The 18,389-nt window shown below is 32.1% G+C and overlaps 1 pseudogene; it reads right to left on the bottom strand.

Annotated features, from left to right (window-relative positions):
* Positions 1 to 10,925: 10,925 nt before the first annotated feature.
* Positions 10,926 to 18,389, bottom strand: part of LOC149528932 (oxoglutarate-dependent flavonoid 7-O-demethylase 1-like) — a 115,065-nt pseudogene continuing 107,601 nt past the window's right edge.

Genomic DNA, 18,389 nt, shown 5'->3' with positions numbered 1-18,389 from the left:
AAAGGAATCTTGCAAACAGACTTGAAGAAAAATGTACTAAACTGACAAGGATCTCAAACATGCAGATGGATACACTTGCGCAAATGATGAACCTTCATCATGAACTTAATGTAAAGAATATTGAGATCTCCACCTTGAAGATGCAAAATGAACAAATGCAGAATGAATTGAATAGGGAAAAAGAGGTAGCAGAGAATCTCAACAAATCAAGTGAAGCAATCAAATATTTTGAACAGTTGCTGAAATCACCAAAATCTACCCATGATACATCACGACTAGGATACAATAGCACTGAAGTTGGAGAATCATCAAAGAGTGCTGAAAAAAGAAGTGATAAAGGTAAGAATTCAAAACCCACTTGTCATTTTTGTAATAAGAAGGGACATACAGCTAATGTGTGCAGGAGTAGAAGATTCAATCAATCAAAAATACCCAAAAGTTTTTGTCACAAGTGCAACATGCAAGGACATATGACTCAAAATTGCAAATCCAATTTTACAAGGACTCAAAGATTTGATGGAAACTGTTATAATTGCAAAAAATATGGACATAGGGAATTTGAATGCAGATCAAAACTTATGTGGATAGTAAATCAACCAGTAAAGACATCAAACCATGAATTTTGGGATTACAACACCAGGAACAGTTGTCACTATTGTCAAGAATATGGACATATCCCATAGAATTGCATAAGAACACATTTTAGAGGGAACTAAAAAAGATGGTTGAGTCAAACCACATGTTTCAGTTGCTTAAAAATTGATCATGTCAGCAGGAATTTCCCAACAAGGTCAAAGGCATCAAGTTCTGAGTTCAGCAATGGAAAGGCAAAGATAGATGTTGGACATATCAGAAGTGAAATGAATAAGACATGGAGGAAGAAAGATGAGTCTGGCACATCAAATATAGAGATCACTTCACCTAATAGGTCAAGTGATCACACTTCATCAAATTAAGTAAAGAATAAGTGTGAGGGATTGATAAACTGAGTTACATCATAAATCAGTCCCAAGACATATAAGAGCTGAAAAAATGAAATCAGCATAAATAAAGATGCTAAGTCAATATTGAGAACTTTGTGAAAATATGTCAAAATTGTCTTCAAGAGCCGAGTTGCTAACAATGACCGAGTTAATAGTTGATGCCGAGCTATGAAATATCAATAGGAGCTGAGTAAAATAAAACATAATTGGAGCTGAGTTATGACGAAACCTTTCAAGAGCCGAGAAGACAGTTGGCAGCGTACTAAGCATTTATTACTCTATTTTTAAGGGTACATAAATTCAATTTTTGATCATTTTCTCACCATTCGAACAAGAAGCAAAGTTGAAAAAGGAGCGAAGAAGATCAAAAACAACTCAAAAGCCATTTGTAAAAGATTTCAACAGCGATTCAAGACAAATTTCGTCGATTTAAGGTATTTTACTTAAGTGCCGAGCTATGTAGGACTTATAAACTTGTTTGAATTATAAACCCTAGTTTGGCAAACAATGGCATCTGGGTCAGGAACCACCAAGGGTTTAGAGCATCATGAAGTTTAGTTGTTTAGTAACGAAGTAAAAAAACCTAAATTTAAGCCCATTCTAGAGATAGCATACAAGAATGATCTTGCAGGAGCATTATCAGTTATTCTGGATAAGGTTGTTATGGTACAAGATGTTCACAGATGTTACAATTGCAAAATTGGTGCCATAGGAGACTTAGAAATTCATAATGCATATCATAAACTGTGTGAAAACAAAGTACTGAAAAATGAGTTTTCAATAGTAGAAAGAAAAGGATTGACCAAAACCCTAGCATTTTCGACTATTTTCAAAACAGAATGGGTACGGATAATTTTGAGCCGAATACATGATGGAGCTTTTTGGTTAGAGTCAGGGCCAGTAAAATTTACCAAGAAAATTGTTCGTAGGGTTACTGGTATTCCAACCCTAGATCGGCCAAAAACCCTACGAAGTGACAAAAGGGAAATAATAGAGAAAAATAAAGGTGCCAAATGGAACAATAGAGGAATGACTATCGACATAGTCACAGATCCCCTACTAGATTTTGCCGTGAGAATTATTTCACACAAATTTTATCAATCAAGTAGGTTGAACAGTGTACCTTGTATAGCAGTTGATGTTGCATACAAGATAATCAAAATAGATCACACTTATGATCTAGCAGAGCTCATGTTTCAATAGATTAATAAAAATCTGGGAGCTATAAGGAAAAGCAAGGGAGCTCAATGCAAATTTGGATCAGTTTTGATGTGTATGTTCTTCTATCTGATGAAAGAATTTCCTTCTATAGGGAAAGTAAAATGGAATCCAGATAAAACAATTGTTGAACTAATTAATGGATACATTGAACAAATAGGTGAAAATTTTTATGCCCAAATGACAGGTTATTTTTAGGAATTCAAAAATTCCATGAAACAAAGAATGAGAATTCCATTCTCACTGACTGAAAAATATAAAAAAGACATTTGTTTTCTTGTAGATATAGATTATACTTACATACAAGTAGTTATACCTAGAATAAGATGGCTTAGGCCACTAGGTTATGAACTTGATGTTGATCAAGCCTCTGAAGCAATAACAGCTCTACTTGCAGAAGAAGCTGATAAAAATGCACAAATTTTTGGAACCTATGATGTTGTCAAATCAAAGGTAATAACAGATTTGAAGACTGCTTCAGCAGTAAAGAAGAAAGAGAAAATGGTGAGACAAATCAAAAGAAAGTTTGGCGTGGAAGAAGAAGAAGGAACAACAGAAGAAGAAGGAGAAGACATTGAAGAAGAAGGAGATAAACTTCAAAGTTAGACTCAAGGGTCAGGAGAAGACAAAGAGGAAAGTGCTGAGGTAGAAGAAGCCAAGGAAGCACCAGTTAAGAGAAAGACCACAACTCCCTCTGCTCCTAAATCCAAAGGAAGGAAAGTGGCTGCCCCTGCATCAAAGAGACCTACCACAAGGGCTACAGCACAAAAAGCCCAAGAAGAGGCAAAAGGAAAGAAGAAAGACTCAAAGAAGACTGCTGCTGAGACAAAGAAAAGGAAGTTTATTCCCCAACCTGAAACAGATGAGGAGAAAATAGAGTCAGAGGAAAACAATCAATTTCAAGTGGTAAGATACAAACCTCAGACTGGTGTTGATAAATTATGTTAAAAAATTAGAAACAATGATTTAAAAGGTCTAAAGAACCTGAATTTTTCTAAGATCACCAAAGAAGAGCAAAATAAACTAGAGGAATCTATGTATGCTATGATGGCTGAGTATAAGCACACGCCTCTAGAATTAGATGAATCTATGCCAAGAGAATTGTATAAAATTGTAGAGGATAAATGGCATTTTTGTTTACAAATGGAAAAAGAAATAAGGGAGTCTACATTAGCAAGATTGTTGCCTGATTTGACTAAAGATCAAATAATAAATCCCATAAGAAGGCATAATAATAGATTCACACCCAAGTATAGAGCATTTAGTATATTGCAGAATAAAATTGAAGAGGTAGTTACCAAATCCACAAGATTGTGGAAAATAGTTTACAAGAAAATTGAAGATGTATATAACGAAGAATATAAGGCAGAAGCAATTGCCAAGACAAAGGAAAAGAAAGCATCAGAAACAAAAGAGAAGAAACTAGTGGAGAAGGAGAGTAAAGAAGAAAAGGAAGAAGAGGCACACAATGAGGAGAAAGAAGAAGATAAAGATACAATTGAGCCACAAGATCAAAGTATGCAAGACATACAGGCATCTCCTCCTAGTCCTCCTCATGCCACTATCACACCTGCAGATATCATAAAAATAAAGGATGTTACAGATACTTCAAATCTAAACATCAATCCATTAACTGCAGAGGATTTGGAGATTCTTGACCAATCATCACTTGTAGCAAAATTAAGTTCAAATCCTGTATTGGTCAGTGTTGATGAATTACAGAATTCAGAATTCAAGGTAAAACCGCAAGTGCCACCTTTGACCACACAAACTACTGGTATTCTATTCCTTCCACCACCACCTCCACCAAGTATAATCATTGATACACTCCAACTGTCGAGTACAACAACAGGGGAAATAAAAGAAACATCTGAACAATCAACAAGTTCAACCCCACCTAACATTCATAAAAGGGATATTCAAGCTGAAGAAAAAGAGACACAGAAAAAGGAGGAGACTACAATACAAACATTGGTTGCATTACCAAAATCTGGTACTCCTACACAAACTCTTCAGCAGTCGAGCACAGATGGAGTACAGTTTCAAATCAGGACACCAGGCTCGAGCTCATCAAAGGCAATTAGGAGACTTCACTATGGAGTTCCTGAGCTTGATGAAGAAATAAAGATCCCATATTATGAATCTAGCACTCTTACTGAAGAAAAGATTAATGAAATTCAGAGTGCATTAGACAAAAGAAGGAGACAAGAAACACTAAGAAAGGAATACAAGCATAAGCTTACATTAAATGAAATTAAAGACATATTCACAGAAGCTTTTTGCTTACAATCTCTAGATGAGTCAAGACCAATCATGGAACAACTATCTGATATAGTTGACCAGGTGACTAATGAAGACCGAGAAACAAATGCCAGATTGCTTGAATGGTCAGAAAAGAAGTTCCAAGGTAAAGTAAATAGTAAAATATCTGGTGATATAGCACTGTCACAAGAAGAACTGGCAAAGAAAGTTATAATAGTTAAAATTGTACTAGGAAACATTTTTTCCCTGTACAACAAGTTGTGTGATTTTTCCACATTCACACAAGACACTAACCAGAAAATACTGAGATTGGAAAACATTCTGAAAACTTCTAGCATGCAACTCCCCACAGATCCAGCTCAGAGTGAGAAGCATTTTGTCCAATCACTTCACACACAAAGAGAGCTAGCTGTTTTAGTAGCAGAGGAGGCAACCACAAAAGCCAAATTGGTACAAATTCAATCATCAATTACTCCTCATTTGGAGTTACTTCACAAGGAGCAAATAAATGCAGAGACAGTCCTCAGGAAAGATCCCAACCTTTCTTCATCTGATGGACTTGTACACCTAGCAGCAGAGATTGCCATCCAGCATAAGACATTGGATGTTGCATTAGCAAATTGGGATGCAGCTCAGAAGGTACTCCTTGAAGTAAACAACTCATTTTTGGCCAAGAATGGCATTTCACTGTAAAGATCATTGACATAAGTGTCAAAAGGGGGGAGATAGCATTGAGTACAAGGATGAAATGATAAGTATAATAATAGGGGGAGATAGCAGAGTAAATTTTGTGAAATTTTGGGAAAGATAGCAAAATTTGGGAGCAAAGTTTGAATAAAGGATAAATTACTGAGTCACATGGATCTTAATTAAGTGTTTTTTTCCACTCATGTCAAAGGGGGAGATTGTTAGCTTAAAGAATAAATTTGACAACTGAGTGTCAATACACTTAACCAAGATCAATAACAAGTGCCAAGTGACAATAGGTGCTGAGTGATAATAAGTGTCGAGTGATATAACAAGTGTCGAGTGACAACAGGTGCCGAGTGATAATAAGTGTCGAGCGCAACATGTGCCGAGTGATATAACAAGTGTCAAGTGACAACAGGTGCCGAGTGATAATAAGTGCCGAGCACAACATGTGCTGAGTGATATAACAAGTGCCGAGTGACAACAGGTGCCGAGTGATAATAAGTGTCGAGCACAACATGTGCTGAGTGATACAGTTTTTGTTCAAGTGCCGAGCTATCCAGAAAATAGTATGTGTCGAGTGTCAGAAATACTTTAGGAGCCGAGTAACTCAGTAGAACAGCATAAAAGTTTGGAATTGCAAAAATTATGATACAAACAGTTTTTGCAGCCGACAGAAGGTAAATCTCGAAGGATTGAATGATAAGCTCCAATCTTTTAATTTTCCTATGAAATTTGCATGTAGCTAATAAGAAAAATGCAAAAGGCATGTAACCAATCAGCAAAAGATAAGTATTGAGTGGGAAATTGAGATTCAATATGAATCGTAGATCCAAAAAAAAACCCTAAGTCTTTGGAGTCTTTATAAGGAAGATGAAATTTCACTGTAATAGTGAGAGATGAGACATATTGAAGGAAATACAAGGGCGCAAATCTATTTTCAGAAGCAAGAGTTATCAGATCACAAAGGATCAAGATCAGGAGAAGGCGAAAAAGGAGCTTGCATTCAGCAATCAAGGATTGTAATCTATCAAGTTTATTGCATCTAATACTCTCTAGCAATTGTATTAGAATAAAAATCTTATGGCGATAGGTTAGCTTTATATTTATTTTGTAAGAACCTTTTGATTAGGCGATTAAAATCCTTTAACCAGGTGACACTTCATGTTAAGTGTTTGCAAATCTTCTAACCAGGTCACTATTAACACAGTGTAAAGCCTTTAACAGGGCAAACCATCCGAAGTGGTTGAACAATATTGCTGTAGTAATTTTTGTGGGTATCATCCCCACCCCAGTTTTGCCTTCTTATTCCTGGAGGGTTTCTAGGTTACCGAAATTCTTGTGTTGTGAGTTATTGATGCATGTGTTTTGTTACATGTTTATTTGATATGCATACAATTTACTTTCAGTTAAAATTTTATTGGCTAAAGTTTGATACTTATGATTCACCCCCACCCCCCCCCCCCCCCCCCCTCTCATAAGTACCCTTTCCATATTTGAATATTCCAACAATACTAAACCTCAAAATTACCTTAAGCATAAAAATATCACTAACCTTAAACAGAACAATAGAACTAATAATAACAATAATCTTAAATGTAACCACAAAACTATAACAATAATTGTATCCATGTAATATTACTCCTAAGATTAAACCCTAACCCTCATTATAACTATAATTGTACGATTGATTCTATGTTAAAACATAACTTAGTTGGAGCCATAACTATAACAATAATGTTTAATCCTAATCGTATATGCATTGATGAACCTAATTATTAGTGTAACACTAAACTTAATCATAACCCTACCACTAACTATAACCTTAATGTGTGTGTGTTCGCGTGCGTGTGCGTGTGTGTTTTCTGTGTGGTCCTTGTAAGCAAGCGTTTAGCACCCACATTTTAAACTTTGCAAATTGGTCCTATGGAAAAATTATTTCACTTTCTTGTTGATTTTAGTTGCCCATGTTGAACTTGAACTTGAACCTCAAAGTTCAAAGTTCAAATTTGGAAATAAAGAGGTCATGGTTTGAAAGTTCACAAATTCAAAGAATTGAGATTCAGAGTTGATTTTAGGTTCAGGTTTCATCGTTCAAGTACAAAGGTTTGTCAATTCATCGTTTGGATTTCTCAATTCAAGGACCACCATTTGAAGTTCATAATCAAAGATTGAAAAATTAAAACTTCCAATTTCCAAGGCTTGGTATAGAGGATCAGATTCAATTCTCTTTGATTCCATTGGTGTGAGAAATTATATTTAAAAAAAAAACAAACTTAAACTCACAAACCTAACCTTAAAAACTTTTCTTGGCACTAGCGAAAGTGCTCGGCACATGAAGGTGTCGAGTGCCAATTTTACTCGGCACTTGATGGTGCCGAGTGGCAGGTTGCTCAGCACTTGAAGAAAAGTGCTTAGCACAGGAAGGTGTCGAGTGCCAGATTTACTTGGCACTTGATGGTGTTGAGCGGCAGGTTGCTCAACACATGCTCGGCACTTGATGGTGCCGAGTGAACTCGACACAAAGAGGAGCTCGATAGAAATAGATGCCAAGTAAGCTCGGCTCCAACTGAGAAACTATAACTTAAGAGATTTCAACGTGAATTCTTTCACCATTAAAACCAGAGAGCCAAAGCTTTAAGGTTTCAACCAAACTTGTCAAATCCAATGAATAGAAGATGAAGAACAATAGATTAAGTATGTTGTTTGCTTTTCTATTCAACTGAGACTTAAGCTATTACAAAATCTGGGAGCATTCAGCTTCAACCAGAAAACCCTAAAAAATTAAAACTTCAAACTTTTAATAAACTTTAAACTTTAAACCTTAAACTTGCAGCTCTAATGGTTACATACAATGGTGCCTGGAGCAATCACTACTTCAATAGGATGAATCTAACAATGACAAACTTACAGAGTGAACAAGGGAAGCACGCGCAACTGCTGACATAAACTTCTTTCCTTCTCCCTTCTCTGCTCAGCTCTGCAACTTCTCTCTGATCTGCTTGGTCTGCAAACTCTCTACTGAATGAATGAATAAATATTCCTTTTTGTCACATTCCAGTTTCCCCCTGTTTTTCAGAATTCAAAAATCTCACCTACCTGTAATAACTTTTCTGTTTGTTTTGGGCGTCAGGGTTGTAGGTGAGCGTTTGGCTCAAGGGGCAAACGTCAACGTTGCAATAAGTTTTCCAACAATTGGATCGAAGATCATTTCTTTTGTGTGCCTCCAAGTAATAAAAGATTTAAAATGCATAGTCCAACTAACATCACGGTGTTATGTCACATTGGTGCAAACATCATTGTGAATATGGGTCAATGTATCGGATCAGTTCGGTAATATGTGCTTTATGTTTTCTTTTGCAAGACATGTCTATCATCTATGAGCTAGTGGAGTTTAATATTTCATGGGATCTCAAAATTAATGAGCATATCAAGATGCTAATGAGCTTCTTATTTCATAATGAAACTACTCTAAAGACTCGATATCTTTCTAAAAGGGGAGCCATTGTTATACATTCTTCATACATGTGGCCCGTGTCAATAATATATGAAATTTGTTCAACATAATGTCTATGAGAACATATGAAGGTTGGAGATAATTGCTTTCTCAATGCGGATGTTCATCATCCACATGACTCCATACCCAATAACCATGGTCATTGGTCATTTCAAAATTAGACCCAGCTGTAAAAAAAAAAAAAGGATCCATTCAGTATGAGGTATGAGAATTGGAGCCATATAGGAACAGGTAGCTTAAACATCACACACTAAGACTTCATTCCTAGACTAAAAGTGCTAAATAGTCAAAGTTGACTTATTTTTTTCAAGCTTAATTTCTTCCTTATAGGAACAAAGCATATCCAATTAAAAATCATAGAATCCCGATAGGTATTTGGATACAATTCTTAATGATATTGGTGAGATGGGGTGCAAATCAGTCAAACATATAAGTCTTTATTCTGGTGAAATGAATGTAAGGTAGTCAACCCATCAATTATCGAGTAGACACAAAGGTGACATCGATTGATGCTGGTGATGAGCAGTTATCAATCAATGATAACTAATTCAACTATTAGTAAGTTTTGTTCTTCTTTTCAGGTATATTGAGTCATTATTTACTTTTCTTTCTAAAAGACAAGTCTATTCACTAACAGTACTAAAAATTCATTCACTTGAACTCACACAAAAACCTTTCAAAAATTAACAAAATTTAAAAATAGTACTTTTCTCATATGTATATATACAAGTTTTATAGCAATTGTGAAGATAAATCTCAACAAATGAATAACTTGTTTGAGTCAATGAAATCTGACAAAATTTCGGGAGGATAGAAGGACGTACAATTTTAAAGCAGTGAGGGAAAATAGATGACAGATGACCGCTACGTTTCGCCATCACGAATCTTCTTAAATTACTCCACTTCTTCTTAAATTACGCAATGATTTACTCATATTCTTTTCATATAATCAAACACTTGACGCCACTTGCAATTCAGAATTTCCAACATGAGAAATGTGAGACAGTTTTCCTCAATATTTCCAAGAGAACATGATGTCGCGCAATTTACATTTACAACGGTAAAAATATTAAAATTGCTATAATTTATGACCTAAAAATCCAAACAAGTGCAAAAGGAAAGAGATTTTGGAAGCCACTGTTTGCATCTCCCAATTCTTATACGGCAAGTTGCAATTTATAGCGCCTAAATCGATTCCATTAGTGGTACAAGTGCATAAATAAAAAACTATATTTATTAAGACTTGAGTTAAAGTTCATCTTCTGTGTTTGACGTTCAAAGATTCATTAACGTTTACGTTTGACCTAAACAGCGGCCCGGACCTATCGGGATAGCTATTTCTCTTTTAACTTTGATATCATCATGCATCACATGGGAACTAGCTATCATATCTTAGTGTCCAACGGTCGGTAGATTAAATAAATGTGAAAGGTCAATTAAAAAAATTGTGTCTACTTACTAGCTCTTGCTTGTGAAAGAGGTTCAAGGGATAGAGTATTTTATGAAATTTATCATTGTCTAAAATTGCATAGATCACTAAAGGGTACAACATATTTTCACTATAATATACAAAATTTTTGGTCATGGAAAAATAATGGTTAGGGTGGTCCCAAAGTGCTTTACAACAAAGATGTTTTTCAACACCTCGAGTTATCTCTATCTGTCAGATTTTCATAACATGTATTTTTAACATTCAACTTACCAAGTTATCTCCCTATCAAATTTTTGCAACACCTATATTTTTCAAGTTCAACTTCCCAAGTTATCTTCCTACGTGTATTGTTTTTGAAATAAAAAGAGACCAAAACAAGGGGGTTGACCCTTACAACCAAAAAGCTGACAACCAAAACACTGCCAGCAAAAACAAGCAAATGACAGTCACTACTATAGAGAACAACAACTAGCAACCAAAAAACACCACACAAATAAACACAACTAATAGAGAGTCATCTATACTAATTTTAAAACTATAGTACTAAACATACTATGATTGTTCAAATCATAAACTATGACTATAGTACTGAACAAGTACTAAACATACTATGATTGTTCAAATCATAAATTATCATAAACCAGATTATCATATATACTAATTCTAAAGACTATAGTACTAAACATTCTATTAAAGTTTAGAATATAAAACTATTCGCATAAACAAGCCAACCCAAGTATGAGAATAAGTTGTAGACTAGCAAACCAAGTAGCTGCAAAAACAAGTAAACAACTAGGGCTAAAAACCCCTAGAGACCACCACATTATTTCTCATCCTTCACTTTTCCTTTCCCAACCAGGAGCACCGTAGCCCAATCCTCAACAAGAAACTTATATAGGAGCTTGTTGTCCTCCATGTCCAGCCTCCTCTCGTCCTTCTCCTGCACCAATAATTGGAGGGTAGTAGCAACAACATGGGTTATCTTCAAGGAAAATTTACAAGAGTAAAACCCATCCTCTAAAGATTTGACCCTTTTCTCCATCTATGCATTCCCCTATGTGTATTATTGATTTGATTAACTTTTACATTTTAAATATGTAAAAAGAAATTATCAATATTTTGAATATTATTTCATGATGATGAATTTCTTGTCAACATTTTGAAATATATTTCATCCTCATGAATATATTATCTAGGTGAGTTTTTGACATATTTTTGAAGTAGAGTAACGCTATCAAATTTGCTAACAAATGGAAAATACAACTAATAAATTTATTTTATATGACTTTATGTTGCTAATTAAAATGGAAAATATATGACTTCCACCAATAAAAGTATTTTTTTTTTTTTAGAAACTATAAATTTGTTTTTTTATTTGTTGAAACATAGATTTAAGAAATGAAATATTTCAAATGCTCTTCTAAATAGTCACCTTAAATCATTAATATAATAAATTAATTTATATTTGTATTTAAAGCTTTGATAGAGATTTTTATTTACTTCAATAAAATTAATTTTAATAAACTAGTTATTTAATATTTTGAATTAAAGAAAAATATTTCATTTTTCATTTTTCAAAATTCAAATTTATTTTACAATTGTTGAGAATATTTCTATTAGTAATCAAATAATAAATAAAAGATAAGTTATATGAGGTTTAATTTTTTATTGAAAGTCTTCTTTACCAGCAGTAAAGGTTTTTAATTATTATTTATTTTTAATATGATATTTGAAATATTTTATTTTAACTAAATTTTAAATAAATAATAGTTATTACAGAGTTGATTAAAATTAAATTTGGAAATGCAGAAATGAAGAAAGGTTCCAAAATAAACCTAGGCTACTTACTGAGTCTTTTTGACGTCTCACTTATTTTAAAAAAATTTCACAGGTCCAAATCACCATGAGAACCAATAAGTCCAAGTTCAAAAGGCTTCTTAAGGATGGATATGCTACCTTCTTTGCAAACGAGCTTAAGGATGGACACATTTGGAGACAGCATTTGGATAATGTCAAGCTCTTTAATCAGACCATTCAAGCCATTAGAAAGGAGATCAAGAGAACACCTCAAAGCTTCACTAGTGACATGATTTATATGCTAAAACAAATTCAAGATCAAAAAAACCTAGTTTGGATGGAAGGAAATCTAGGTTGGACAACATGGATGGATACTTATGTTGATGTTCTCCATTAGTTGCCCCTCTTTCTCTTCTCTCTTTTGCTTGGTTAAAATGTAATTCCTTTCGTCTTTTGGTGAGGCTTGGCCTCCTCTGAACTGATTCCATTTGTTTTCGTGCTTTTTTTTATCCTTCTATACTTAATACAAAAAAAATTCTTTTATTTGTTAGAATAATTTCATAAATTGTAAAAAAATATCAACCCAAATTTAATAATATTCAAATAGGTTGGAATTGTGATACTTTTGTTAAGAACATTTTTTTAAATAATGAAAATATTAAGCTAAACAAATGTTATTTTAAATTTTATTAGAGTTTATTCTTATTTATTTCAATTAAATTAATTATAATTGTCTAGTTTAAATTTAATAATTTAAAAAAAAAAAAAAAAATCTTTATATAAAAAATTAATTAGATTATATAAATTATTTTGGAGAAAATTATTTTAAAATATTGAATATTTTTATTGACTAATAGGCATTATTTTCACTATAATTTTATTTTAATATTTTAAAGTTAAGAAATTTCAATTAATTTAGTCAATCTTCAAAATCCATCTTGAAATCTCCTACCCAAATTTTCAAGAGTTCTCAAAAAAAATCTAATTAAGCTCATGGACATTTTGTCAAACATTTAGTAGAATAATAAAATAAATTACAAATATTATTTGGGAGTTTCTATATCATATATCATGTTCTCCTAGTTGATCAATGAGATAGTGTTATTTATTTAGGCCCGAATCTTAGATTGAAAAGTTAAACAGTGGGACCTAATTTCCATGATTTATCAACTATACAAGTCTCTATGCGTATGAAATATATTTTATAAAAGTATAATCTTTATCAGTCTGTGGCAATTTATTGGTAATCACGTTAACATTTTATACTGGTTAATGTTAATGTTTTTATATTAGCTAAACAAGTCAAGAAAACTAACAATTTGGTGAGAACAAATTAGATGAACAAGTGAGAAAACCTGACAATTTTGCCGAACAAAAGTTGTGTGAGATAAAAATATATCAGTTTGGATGTTTTATATTTGAATGCAAACTATAATAGAATGGCATTTGTAGCATACGGTGATGACAAGCAAAAAGAAAATGTTCAAAGATTATGAAATATTAAGGGATGTTTGACAAATACATGAAACAAGGCATTTATTTACGATGTTTTACTAAATTAAGACAATCAGTTTTAATAAAGCATCTAATGGAATCCAAGCTACACTAGAATGACATTTGTCATTTGTAGTGTACAGTGCCCTCAATTGGTATTTAATTTCAAAAAATTGAAACATCTATCATTATTTGTAATCATATAAGGCAACAACAACCGCTTAGGCCATTACAAAACTTATTATCTATTCTCATTCTTTCATCTAACTAATGTTCAAACTTTACTTCATGGATTCCATCTCGTGCTCATCATCCGATCTCTACTTACGGATTGATTTGATGTCTAGAAAATAAATATGATTCAATGTTCTAGTTTTTTTCTTTTCCCTTTTTAATATTCTATGGAAATGAAATTTGATAAAATTGATTTTCCAATAAGACTTTAAATTGGCTCATTCTATGATGAGGAGACTCATTAAAAACTACTACAGATAATCTATATTCATGAGATTGTAATTAGTCATCTATTTGAGTGGATTCCTAACATTCTAGTGAGGTAGTTTAACATTTTCTTTAAATAATTTTATATGAACATAAAATAAGTAATGAACATTTATGCACATTTAAGTATTTGATTAAACATGATTAATAATATTTTTATTTCTACTTTGGTTTGCACGATCTAACCTCTCCATGTGTGATTCAAGGGGGCTAATGTTATATTTCATCTTAATGCATCTTTTGTGTACCTAAAATGAATATATAAAATACTTAGAGTTGTATTCAAACATATTGTTGAAAAGGTTTTTTTATTTTTATTATATGAATTAGTTTTACATCAAGACATTACTAACATGCACATATTTAATGGTTGATAATCTAGATAGGAGTTTGTCAATATTTAGAAAATTGGAAACCTCCTTTTTGAATATGATAGTTCTTTAAGATTCATTTTTAAAATAACATTACTAAAATGTTTGATTAAAATAAAAGGTAAGTAGGAATCAAAGATCATAGGACTAATCACACATATGCAAATTTTCGAAGTATTTTATTGTGTGCACAACCTTATCCAAAATTAGAGTAATAATTAAGTAACATTGGATCATATTCTTATCAAGTATTGTTTTACTATTTTTTCTTTGTGAAAGTAAACTCAATCATATGTTAATAATATTAAATTTCAAAAATATTAATTATGAAATTTTATGAAATTAACAAATACATGTTAAAAGTATGCAACTACCATAATTTTCATTCTTCTTTATTAAAACAACACAATTTTTTGTTGTTCATAATCATAAATATGTCTAGTAATCACTGGTTTCCGATTTGTTATGCATGTAATTGATAAATAAAACCACATAATATATTTAAATCATCTAACTAAAAGTATCGCACACAACACTTACCAACTACCACAATAAAATTGGTAGGTTTATTTTCAATTTAAAAACTTAAATATTTTATTTACATTCATGAAGCTTATAATTACATGATTGGACTAGTCATCTCAAAATTAATAAAATATCTCACGAGTCAACTTATGGGTAAATCCTTACTATTGGTGTAATTAGGTAAGTGCACAATGTTTTGGTACCAAAATGGGGGTATAAGATGCGACTTTTTTTCTAAAATCAACAATTTTTGAACTTTAGCAAGAATTTGAAGATAGTTACACTTAAAATTACAAGATAGGACAAAAATAAAAGTTGTAGTTCTCTAAAACTAGTTTCTAAACTACTAATTATTTTTTAAATGGTGGAGCTTAAGGCCCTCGAAAAAGGGGGCCACACAAAGTCATACCATTTTTTTTAGTAAAAACATAATATAGTGTCATGTGTAGTTTCCCAAAAACACTTAATTGTTTTGTAATAAATCATCTAGTCAAAAGTTACCTAGCGCCATGTAGTTATCCCGTATTTTTTGGGTAAATTTTTAGTATTCATTTTATGAACTTTTTAAGTGGAGATCCCCAAAATGTTAAATATTTGTGTTCTCCTTATACAAATTAATTCAAAATCTACCTAATTTTTAAAAAATTTTTTAAAGTGTGTATAATGGAGTCTAGATTCAAAAAAATAGCTTTCTCAAAAATCCAACAAATGAGCCAAAATCTAACCCTTCAATGCTAAATGATGATTTTTGATTTAAAAAAAAAAATAGACATACATGTAAAAGAAGCTATAGTTGAAAGGTTTAAATATCGTATAATTCAAGATACATTATATGGTTAGATAGATAACACAAAGATTTACAATATCATTAGTTTGATTTGATCGATATTAACCATAAAGAAACCTGATGACGAGCACATAAGAAAAGTTAAGCATTTTTTGTATGATTGCTAGAAAACATGTCTGAGACCTATTTCGATCCACAAGTCTTTAGATTTGATATCAAAGGAAAATCCAAGCCTTTGGCTTTGAAAATTCATATACAATAAAAAGTGTGCTCACCCTAAAGTGGGAGAACACAATAAAAATACAGTGGGTTAAATAGTGTGTGCACTCTATAGGGCACACATGTTATTGGTCGATTGCCTTATGGGGTGATAAATTAAATACATAAAATGTAACATTTAAGTATAAGTCTTACTTGAGTTAAATTTTATGTATATACTTCTAGGATGTTTAAGAGTGGTTTCATCTTTATAGGAGTCAAGATTAAGAAATCTAGATTATTAGTGTTTTTAAAGAAATTTATACTTAGTTAAATTTGAGAAATCAGCACATTATCTCTAGAAAAATTTCTAGTGGACTACTGATTATGAACTTAAGCTCTTGATTTGTGCATAATCATTTTAGGGTTGTTTCTCATTGTATTATTTAGTAGTTCTCTTTATCTCTCTCTCTACGCAGCTTAGGACATCTCAATATATATCTTATGGTTCCTAAGGGGTCTAAAGGGGTCATAAGAGATCTTAGAACCCCTTAGCATACACTAATGTATAGTAAGATGTTTTAAGTGTTCCCAGAACATACTAATGTGTCATAGAACCCCTTAAGACCTCTTCGAGAACTTTATGACCAATAAATGGTAAGGGGTCTTAAGGTGTACTAGGAAACATTAATGCATTGTAGGACCTCTTATGACCCCTTACCATACATTAGCATATCATAAGAGATTGTAAGAGGTATTCATGGGTCCAACAACATAATATTGAATATTAGAAGCTTTAAAGAATTTTACAATACTTTGAGGACTCATTTTGATATATCTTTGCAAGGTAAAGGGTCCTAAGGACCCATATGTAATGTCCCCATCCTTTTAGCATCTCAGTGGAGTTCTTAACCTTGGCATTCTCCGAAGGCTAAGTGGAGAAATAAGGAGAAATTGATTAAATTAATTTCTTATAAAGTCATTAAATAAATTAAAATAAAAAGGTGACTTTATATTTAATTAATTTAATTAATTGAGAGTGCATTAATTATTAGAAGGGGGAAATTTCTAGTAATTTAATTTACTTGAAGCACAATTAATTATTGTATTGTAAAAGAGAAGCTTCTAGCAAGTGCATTAATTATTGGAAGGGGTAAACTTCTAGTAATTTAATTTCCTAAAAGCACATTAGTTATTGGAAAGGGAGAAACTTCTAGAGAATACAATTATTAAATATTTTATTTCCTTCTATAAGGGTGAAGTAAAAGTATAAATAGAGGTGAGAGCTTCATTGTTGATCATCTGATTATTGTAAATTGCATTTGATATTAAGTTGGGAGAAGAAACTAAGGGTTTTGATTTTAGTCAACCATTGGAGAACATCAATTCTTTAATGTTGCAACCATTTGAGTTTGGTATTCATGAGAGCTTCAATTATGGAGTTCCATTTGTGCTTAAATTGGAGAATATATTTTTGCTCCCATAGTACACATGCATAATGTCACACTGCAGCATCTATGTTTGATTCATTTGCATTCTTGGGCATCACTATTATCAGGTTCCTCTTGTAACTATTAGTAGTTATCAATGTACTTCATAAGCATATGATTTTCTTATGATAATTCAGAATCAAATTTTGACATTACTATAGTCATTATCGTATGTTAATTGTTTTGCATTTCACATCTAGTTTCCATGTTTTTGCATTAAAAATACCAAAAGAATTACACTTGCATATTAGTTCCTTGTAAGAGGAGATTACATCATTATCAGAGCTTTCTTGCAAATTGTTTGACAAAAATATCGAACAAATGAACTAGAGAAGATTTTGGTGTTTGAAGAAGTTATAACCTATTGGAGTTATTACATTGGTATCAGAGCTTGCTTGCAAAGTGTTTGACAAAATGCCGAACAACTGAACTAGAGATAATTTTGGTGTTTGAAGAAGTTATGACCTGTTGGGATTATTACACCCTAAAAACTCATAAAAATCCTATGATTTAGAGAAAGTGGTTATATTGGGCTATAAGGGGTCTTAGAACACATTAATTTATCCTAGATTCCCTTATCATGGTGTAGGACCCCTTTCCATATATTAATACATGGTAAGGCATCCTAATGGATCCCAAGACCCATTAATGTGGCCTATGTTCCCCCCTTAGCATGTATAGATATATCTCTTCACTTTGTGAATTTATTTTCACATTATTCTGCTTTTATCCAAACAAAATCAACTTTCAATGATTAATATTTATAAACTTAATGCTCTGATACCATGTTAAGTTTAGATAGATTTGTCATTGTTTTATTTGATTATACATTAGATCTGTAACTAGAATTGCCAAATTATCAAGAAAAAATATTAATTGATTTTTATGTTTTCTCTTGGTCTGATAAATTTGATATCAATAATACCTCAAAGAGGCATGATTATGAAAGGCATTTTATGAAGGGTAATATCTCATGTCTTCTCATAACATGTCTTTATATTTAACATCTTAGTTAATGTATTCATTAGTTTATTTAGTTAATACATTGCCTAATATAGCTCTAGAGGAAAAAAGGGATAATTTTGAATGTGAAGGCATTGGAATGGTTTGTATTTAAATTAAAT

This window comes from Cupressus sempervirens, chromosome 11 (genome assembly GCF_028749045.1).
Source record: "Cupressus sempervirens isolate cs-2001-9-10 chromosome 11, ASM2874904v1, whole genome shotgun sequence".
Classification (NCBI taxonomy): domain Eukaryota; kingdom Viridiplantae; phylum Streptophyta; class Pinopsida; order Cupressales; family Cupressaceae; genus Cupressus; species Cupressus sempervirens.
Note: the sequence above shows the minus strand (reverse complement) of the source record. Positions and strands in the feature narration are given on the sequence as shown.